Raw genomic sequence first — 7,758 nt, forward strand, 5'->3', positions numbered from 1 at the left:
GCTAGGCACGAGTGAAACCCGGGTCCCCATGACTATGTCTACACTGCTTTGAAGCGTGGGTGGCAAGGCATACACTGCTGAGATGTGCTGCCATGATGATGTAAACACATATACTGACTTTCTCCATCCCCTTCTCCTCCTCCTTCTCTAATTAACAGAAAATAAAATATCAAGGTTGTACACTGATCTTTTTTCCAATGATTTATGCAAGGGTATTTGTGTGTATGACTTTAGCATCACTATTTTGGCAATTTTGCTTAAGAGCATTTTTCATAAGTCTTGATGTGAACAAACTGGAGCTATTCTTCATGTATTTTTTTAAAAAAACATTTCTCCTTCACAAACTATTTGAACAGATAATGAGTCTGTCCAAAATGAAACACAAAATCATTATAACATCCCCATCGAGTACTACCTCAGTAAAATAAATTATTCTGAAGTTAACCAACATACTAAAATCCTACACAGAAAGTAACAAAAAAACTACAATAATGGGAGGAAACACTATATGACATTTTTTTGAATATTTTTTTCCCTGACTGCCGGAGAGGTTTCATATGAGTCAAATTCTGCTTTAGCCAAATGATATGAGAAATTATAAGGGAAATGGCAGAAAGTAGATATCTGCTTTATAGGAACACACAGGAACAGAAGAAAAGACTGCTGTCCACTAACATCTGCAGGAAGCAAGTCATAGGATATGCCCATTTTAACTTACTGGATTGTATTTTGTTTGTCCTTGGTAATATACGAGTAAAAGTTCATGTTTTTTAAAGTTAGTCATGAAGATCAGGTCACACTTAATATTTGGAAGAACATTGTATAGTTAGTTATTGTATATCAATATTTTATACATTAATGAAATTAATTCAAATTAATTTAATATAATAATTCAATCTAGGAATAATTTTGTAATAAAAATAATTAAATATACTTAAAATACATTTCTTTGTGAGTTGGTAAACTTGACTCTAATAAAGGAAACAAACAAAGTCTTTGGTGGATATACCCGATCGCCTTTGGACCAACCAATAAACCAAATACTTTATTAAGAGGCTTTAGTGTAACCTTTTCTCAAATCAAAGTATTACCTTTTTTATGCACAGCTCTTCAAAACTGTCATCAATATCAGCTTGGGTATATGAAGTCTGGACACTGGGTTAATATTTTCAAACTAAGAAAAGCTAATTGGCAATGGTAATGTTTTCTTTATAATGTATGAAAGTGTATTTAAATCACAACTCCAGAGATTTCTAATCCAGAGACTTTTTATATAAAGCATGGAAGTTTGAGGTCTAATACATTTCTTTGTACATGGATCGGAGTAATATTTTATGGCTTTTAAAAATAGTAATTGTATAAATAAATAGTTAAAAAATAATAAATATTTGGACTTCAGTAAAACATAGTGAAACAAAACTGCATATTGTTGAAGTTCTTCTCTCTCCCAACTCCCCCCAAAATTAGTGACATAAATATGACTTTCAGTCAATAAAATTTAAATCTTTAGCATTATATGAACAGCTTGCCAGCTATTCTGTGAATAGCTTGTTTCCAGCTATTCTGTGAATGCCTCTATATTGTATCTACTTGCTTTGAACTCTGCTGGAATAAATAGCAACCCCACCACTCCCCCACCAAATAAGCATATTTATTCACATTTCACAAAGGGCTCTGTTTCCTATTACATCACTTAGCAAATAAAGCAATATTTAAATATCTTCTCCACATGTCCTCTATGTATACCAAGCTCTTAACAGCACAAGTGCATTTCACAATACCATGGGCCTAAAAGAAGTAAAAAATATCTTCCCAATTTACTTCTTATCTTTTCCATTGCGACTTTTGGACTGAGCTGAAAGAAGTCTGACAACTTAGCTATTTCAATTTTTTTTCATATAGTGTGGCCTACTTTGTTTCCATAGGAGTTTTGCCACCGATTTTAATGGAGGTTGTATCAGGTTCTGAATTTCCAAGTAAAACTCCCCTGACAACTTATTTATCTTTGTTCTGGCTCTGCTGCTGATAGTTACTTTTCATTTAAATTAGATCCCCCATATCCCAAACACACATGCTTACACATGCATGCAGAGGCCTTCTTGTGTAAGCCAATTCTGGCATTTATTTTTCTAGAGTTTGACTGTCTCTTTCCCCAGCTTTCCCAAACTGTTTTCATGCAGGGTATAAACACAAGTAGAACAGAATAGCAGCATACATATTTCTGCTTGTTTATCTTCCCAATTTCCTCCTCCCTCCTCCCCCCATTATCTTCAGAAACAGTAGGGTACTTTTAAAAATATAATCTGTTAAATAAATGCAAGCTGTGAACTTATTAAAACTTATTTTCTTAGAAGATTGTTTCCATCTGCACATGTTCCAAGTATTAAAGTAAAAGTGAAAATGGTCCTCCCTAGTTACAAAGTTGAAATATAATACTTACTGGTTCCAAGACCCTTAAGTTTACACCAGGGTCCCAGTCTTCTTGCAACTATACAAAATACACAGAAACCTTGTCTTAGAAGTTCAGTTAGCATTCCTCTTCCCCCCCACCCCATTATGATCAGCAACATCCTGCCCCTTCACAAAGCATGCAGAGATGAAAAGTCCACGAACACCTATAACCGTAACACTAAATTTCCATTTCATACTCTGTATTTCTGGTTTGGCATTCGTACAAAAAGGCTGTTGTGTCATACTTGCCAGAAACACTAAATGCCACATGTATCAATTACATTTCATACACACTAACTTTTGGTGTAGAAATTAGCATCAATAACACCGCTTTTGTCTAATATGCTACCTGATATGCTAAATAAGATAAAGCATCACTTTCAAGATGTTCCTTCTTTTTTACACTGATATTTGAACACAGTACTGAAGAACAAGTACTACTATAATACAGCAGTTCTGGTTTTTTAAAAACATTATTAAAAGGTTGCATAGGCAAGAGTTCAAAGTTGGAAAATACCAAATTCAAGGTTGCCCACATAACTTGGGGTCTTGCTTATACGTGGAGGATGATACAACCTTTAATTACATGATTGTATACTATGTTTTCTGTAAGATCCTGGTCTCATTCAGTACACAAAATAGTTCTTTTTTATTGAGAAGCTCTTCACTAGGGTTTTCTTTTGGTGGTTCGTTGTGACCCTCGTGCTTTTATTTTATAGATGAAGATGGAACTAACTTTCTCATGAATATTTGTCACGCACACTGTTTTAGTATTTGCTCTTTCACTTTCACCATGTTAATTTATCTCCCCAGTACCACTTTAGGATGAGTGAGAGGTATTGTTCCCATTGTACAGATAGTGAATGGAGGCACAGAAGATTAAGCTAAAAATAACCATGAAATTGTGAGGGAAGAGAATATCAAGACAGCTAAAACCAGACCTCACACAACATTTTACAAAATGTTGAAAGCACAGATTATTTATCTGCAGCTGAGAAAGGCTGAATATTTCAGACTCCAGCTAATTAAACCAAGCACACAGAAACAAATAGTAACAACTGCAGAGCATGTATGAAAAATGTGTTTTCTGTGACTTGACTAGCATCATATAGGAACTCTGTGGCAGAATAGAGAAGGAATTCCCAATCCCCAGGTCAGCATTCAACTGCCTTTTCCAGAACATCCTCCTCTCTTGCTTTCCCCGTACAGTAGTCTGCCTCATTCATTATACATCTTCCAACATCTGCAACAGCGGGATCCTGCACCTTCACTTCACAACCCTGATTCATTTCCAGAAAAAGCCCATCCCATGCACTGATTGAGATGGGGATCCTGTGGAAGAACACTCTCTCCTTGCAACATACATGATCAAATCCGAATGTATACACCAGGGGTGGGCAATTATTTTGGGTGAAGGGCAGCTTACTGAGTTTGGCAAGGACATCGAGGGCTGCATGACAGACAGCTGGGGCAGATAAATATTAATTCTCTAAATTTTTTAGGGGCCCCATGGGCTGAAAAGAATGGCTGAGTGGGCCACATCCATGTTGCATTTTGCCCACCCCTAGTATACACAGAAGGGTATTTCCTAACCTATGAATGCTTGATTTTCCAACCTGAAAATAATATTGTTTTTTTAATGTGGTTACATGCAATTCCTAGGTTAAGAGAGCAAGCTAACAATTTAAGAAATTCCATCAGGTGGCATCATGTTGACACCTACTGACATGATTCTCAGTACTTGTGGCTCAGAACCTGCCCAGGCCCCTCACAGCCTTTGCATGGACAGTTTTGCTCAGTCCTGTACAGCTAGCTCTTTCTGCAGCATGTTTACTGTAAGATTCCATCCACACTCATTTAGCTGTGAAGTTTCACCACAATTTCTGAATGTATGACAACTATTTTCTGGGGCTTAGGACTTTGCCAATGTGAGCAGATTTTCATGAAACAGCAAAAGGTACTTTCCTGACACTTGTAACATGAAATGTTGGGCAACCTTCATAGGCAGTGCCATCAAACTTCTGTGACATGATGATGATGATGATATCGATGATATCTTTTAGGTCAGGACTGTCCAACTTCTGGGCAGCTGGAGGCCGCAAGCAGCATGTACCATTGACCCAGGAGCCACATGCTGTGAGGACCACCCTCAGAGCCAAAATGTAGCTTCTCCCCACCCCGTCGCTGCATACACAGTTCAAGTGCCCCATTCCCTGCCCCCCCACCACACATGAAGCACCTAGTTCCAGACCATGCAGGCAGCCCACTGACAGCATGCACAGCCTTGTTTGCACAGACTGATACCCTGCTCAAGCAGTCTGGACCTACCCACCTGTGCTGTTCTGCCTCCAAGAGTGGGACAGGAAGCAAGTCAGAAGAGGGAGAGGGAGCCCATCGAACTTAGCCTCAAGTGCCATGGCAATGGCTGGAATGCTGGCCACATGGGAGCCTGCAGGCCACATGGCAACCCCTTGCAGGCCTCATGCAGCCCACAGGCCATCAATTGGATGGTCCTGTTTTAGGTCATTTAATCCATCTTTCTCCCCTCCGCTTAGTTATTCTTTCAATTCAACTTGGTTGGTCAAAGTTTAAGGATTCAGAGAGGGAGAATTTTTACTTTTCATAATACTTAGCCTGGGTTTTCCTTACTATTGCTAGGCAGTTGATTTTCAGACTATAAAACAAAGCTGTTCCCATATTTATAGACAAGACATTAAGGCTAAGTACAGACAGTCAACAAGCTTGAGGCTGAATCAATTCAATCTTCACAGGTTAGTCATAGATTGAACTGGTAAGCAAGTAAACAGACATTCTCTTTTGATTGAGGTAATGCAGACACATGCCTGCAGTGGCTCAAGCCAGAAGCTGCACTAGAGCACATATCCGTGCTCCATTGGAGCAGACAGCCTGAGCCAAGGCTAGCTTGCCCACCGGGGGGTTGCGAGTTAAACTCGAATCAGGGAGGATCTGGGACAGATGTTCAATAAACCAATTTAACCAAAATCAGTTAAGTCTGATACTACATCCATCCAGGTTTATCTTAAAACCAGTTTTGGCTATTTTGAAAGCAGCTTATATACACTGAACTGCTTTGTGTTATAGATTTGAACCACTTTCTGATTGCTTATATTGGTTTGTGTGTAATTTCTGTCCCTACCCTAAGAGCATGTCTATGCCACTTCTGTTGCAAACCTAAGAGCATCGTCAAGAACCATGTTCTTCCATTTGCTTTTGCTGAACACCAGAGCCTGAAAATTAGGCAGTGTACTATTACTAAAACAAATCAAGCACTATATAACATTTATATATAAAAATTAGCCAGTTGGCAGAAGCTCAGGGCAGTACTAACAGGTAAGCCTCACTAAACTGGTGACATGGCTTAATTTCTGGACATTGGGGCATGTGGGCTGGGTTTACTTTTCAGCAGTGCTTGCCACAAAAGTAGCACAGACATGATGCAAGAGAACAATGAATTCTGCATCTATTACTATGCATGTCTAATTACTTATTCACCTTTAGATTACTGAATTCATTAATTCCATGAGTTCTATCTGAAGATAAAGAACAGGATGTTCATAACTCCTATTTCTTCTTATAATAAGAATTACAAGACCCAAAAACTTTGCATCAGCCATAGAAAGCACTTTTGATATGGAGACATTTTATTCTCATGAACTCTAGGAAAAACTCTAGGAAAAAATAGTCTAGATTAAAATTAATGTAAAGGTCAGTATGTAACCAACTGAAAACCTAACATGAGTAATTTATCAACAGTTTTTGATCACACTTGAATTACATGCAAAGTGGGGGAAAGGAGTGGGTTCCAGAGGTCTCTCTCCTGAATTTGGTATTACTGAGCTGATATTTTCATTCATGCCATGTATTATGGCATGGAGACTGCACTAAATTTTTGGAGGACACAAACCTGGAGAGGGTTGCAAGCACTCTGAAGGATAGGATTAGCATTCCAAATGATCCCAGTAAATTGAAGAAATAGCCTTAAACCAATATAATGAAATTCAAGAAGAGAGTTGCATAATAGCCGGCACCTGTGGGGGCAGGTGGAGGAGGGGAGGGCAGGAAATCAATGCACAAATAGAAAGTGGGTAAATGACTAGCTAGGCATAAGCATTACAAAAAACAGGCAAACTACCAACCAATATTTGGGGAATTTTAGCAGACCACGAACTGAACGAGTTGATGTACTGATATTGCAAAGAGTCAAAATGTCATTCTGGGACGTATTAACATGAATATCATGCAAGGCAGAGGAGGCTGTAATTCATTTAGAGGAAAAAAAGCAGAGAGAGAAAGAAAGAAGAGAGAGAAGGCTGAAGGAGGATTTTCTAACAGTCTTCAAATACGTAAGAGGATGTTACGAAAAGAGTGTTATATAGTTTTCCTTTCCACACTCAATCATGAGACAAACAGCTTAATGTGCAGCAAAGGATATTTAATTTAAAAAAATAAATTAACAACGTGTTAACTATAAAACTAGTTAATCACTGGAATAGTCTGCGCTGGGAATTTTACAAGCTCCCATTGCTAGGCTGACTTAGCTATATGTTAGCTAAGGTCTAGGTCAGTGGTTCTTAAACTTTTTTTTTTCCGCAGACCACTTGAAAATTGTTGAGGGTCTCAGCAGACAACTTAATAAACTTTTTTTTGTTCTACAAATCAAAGCACACAACTAATATTTTAACATCAGTAATCTTACCTTACAAGTACAGATATTCTCAATTGTTCCACAACCTTTCTGTGGACCACCTGAATGGAGCTCGAGGACCAGTGCTGGTCCATGGACCAGTCTGAGAACCTCTGGTCTAGGTATACCAGATCCTGGCTCAAAGCAGGGGGTAGACTAGATTAATTTTGGAGCCCTACATCTCTCTACGATAATACTCGATTCTGTGCTATTCTTGGCTGCTGTTCTCAGAAGATTAAACCACTGTCTCTATACTTATCTTTCCCTAATCCAAAACACATATAGGTTTTGTAGTTGCAGACCTAACCCAAATCAGTCCCATTGATTTAAACAGATTTGTGGCTGTACTGGATTTTAGACACTGCAAAAGCAAAGTCAGACACTTGGTAGGGATGCTGGCATGCCAGAAACCAGCATGTGCCTCCAGCTCACAGCTATTTTTGAATGCTGCTGATGTCTACATTTTAAGAAAAACCAGAAAGGTTTGGATATACATGTTCCAAGTTCTACATTAAGCTGTTTTATGGAATATGCTTTTAGTGGTATGACACAGAAGCCTATTCCTATCTTGAAATAAAGTAAAATCTCTTCCTTTGCTCCAT

The sequence above is a fragment of the Crocodylus porosus genome, unplaced genomic scaffold, assembly GCF_001723895.1.
Source record: "Crocodylus porosus isolate Cpor-Errol unplaced genomic scaffold, CroPor_comp1, whole genome shotgun sequence".
In the NCBI taxonomy this organism is placed as follows: Eukaryota; Metazoa; Chordata; order Crocodylia; family Crocodylidae; genus Crocodylus; species Crocodylus porosus.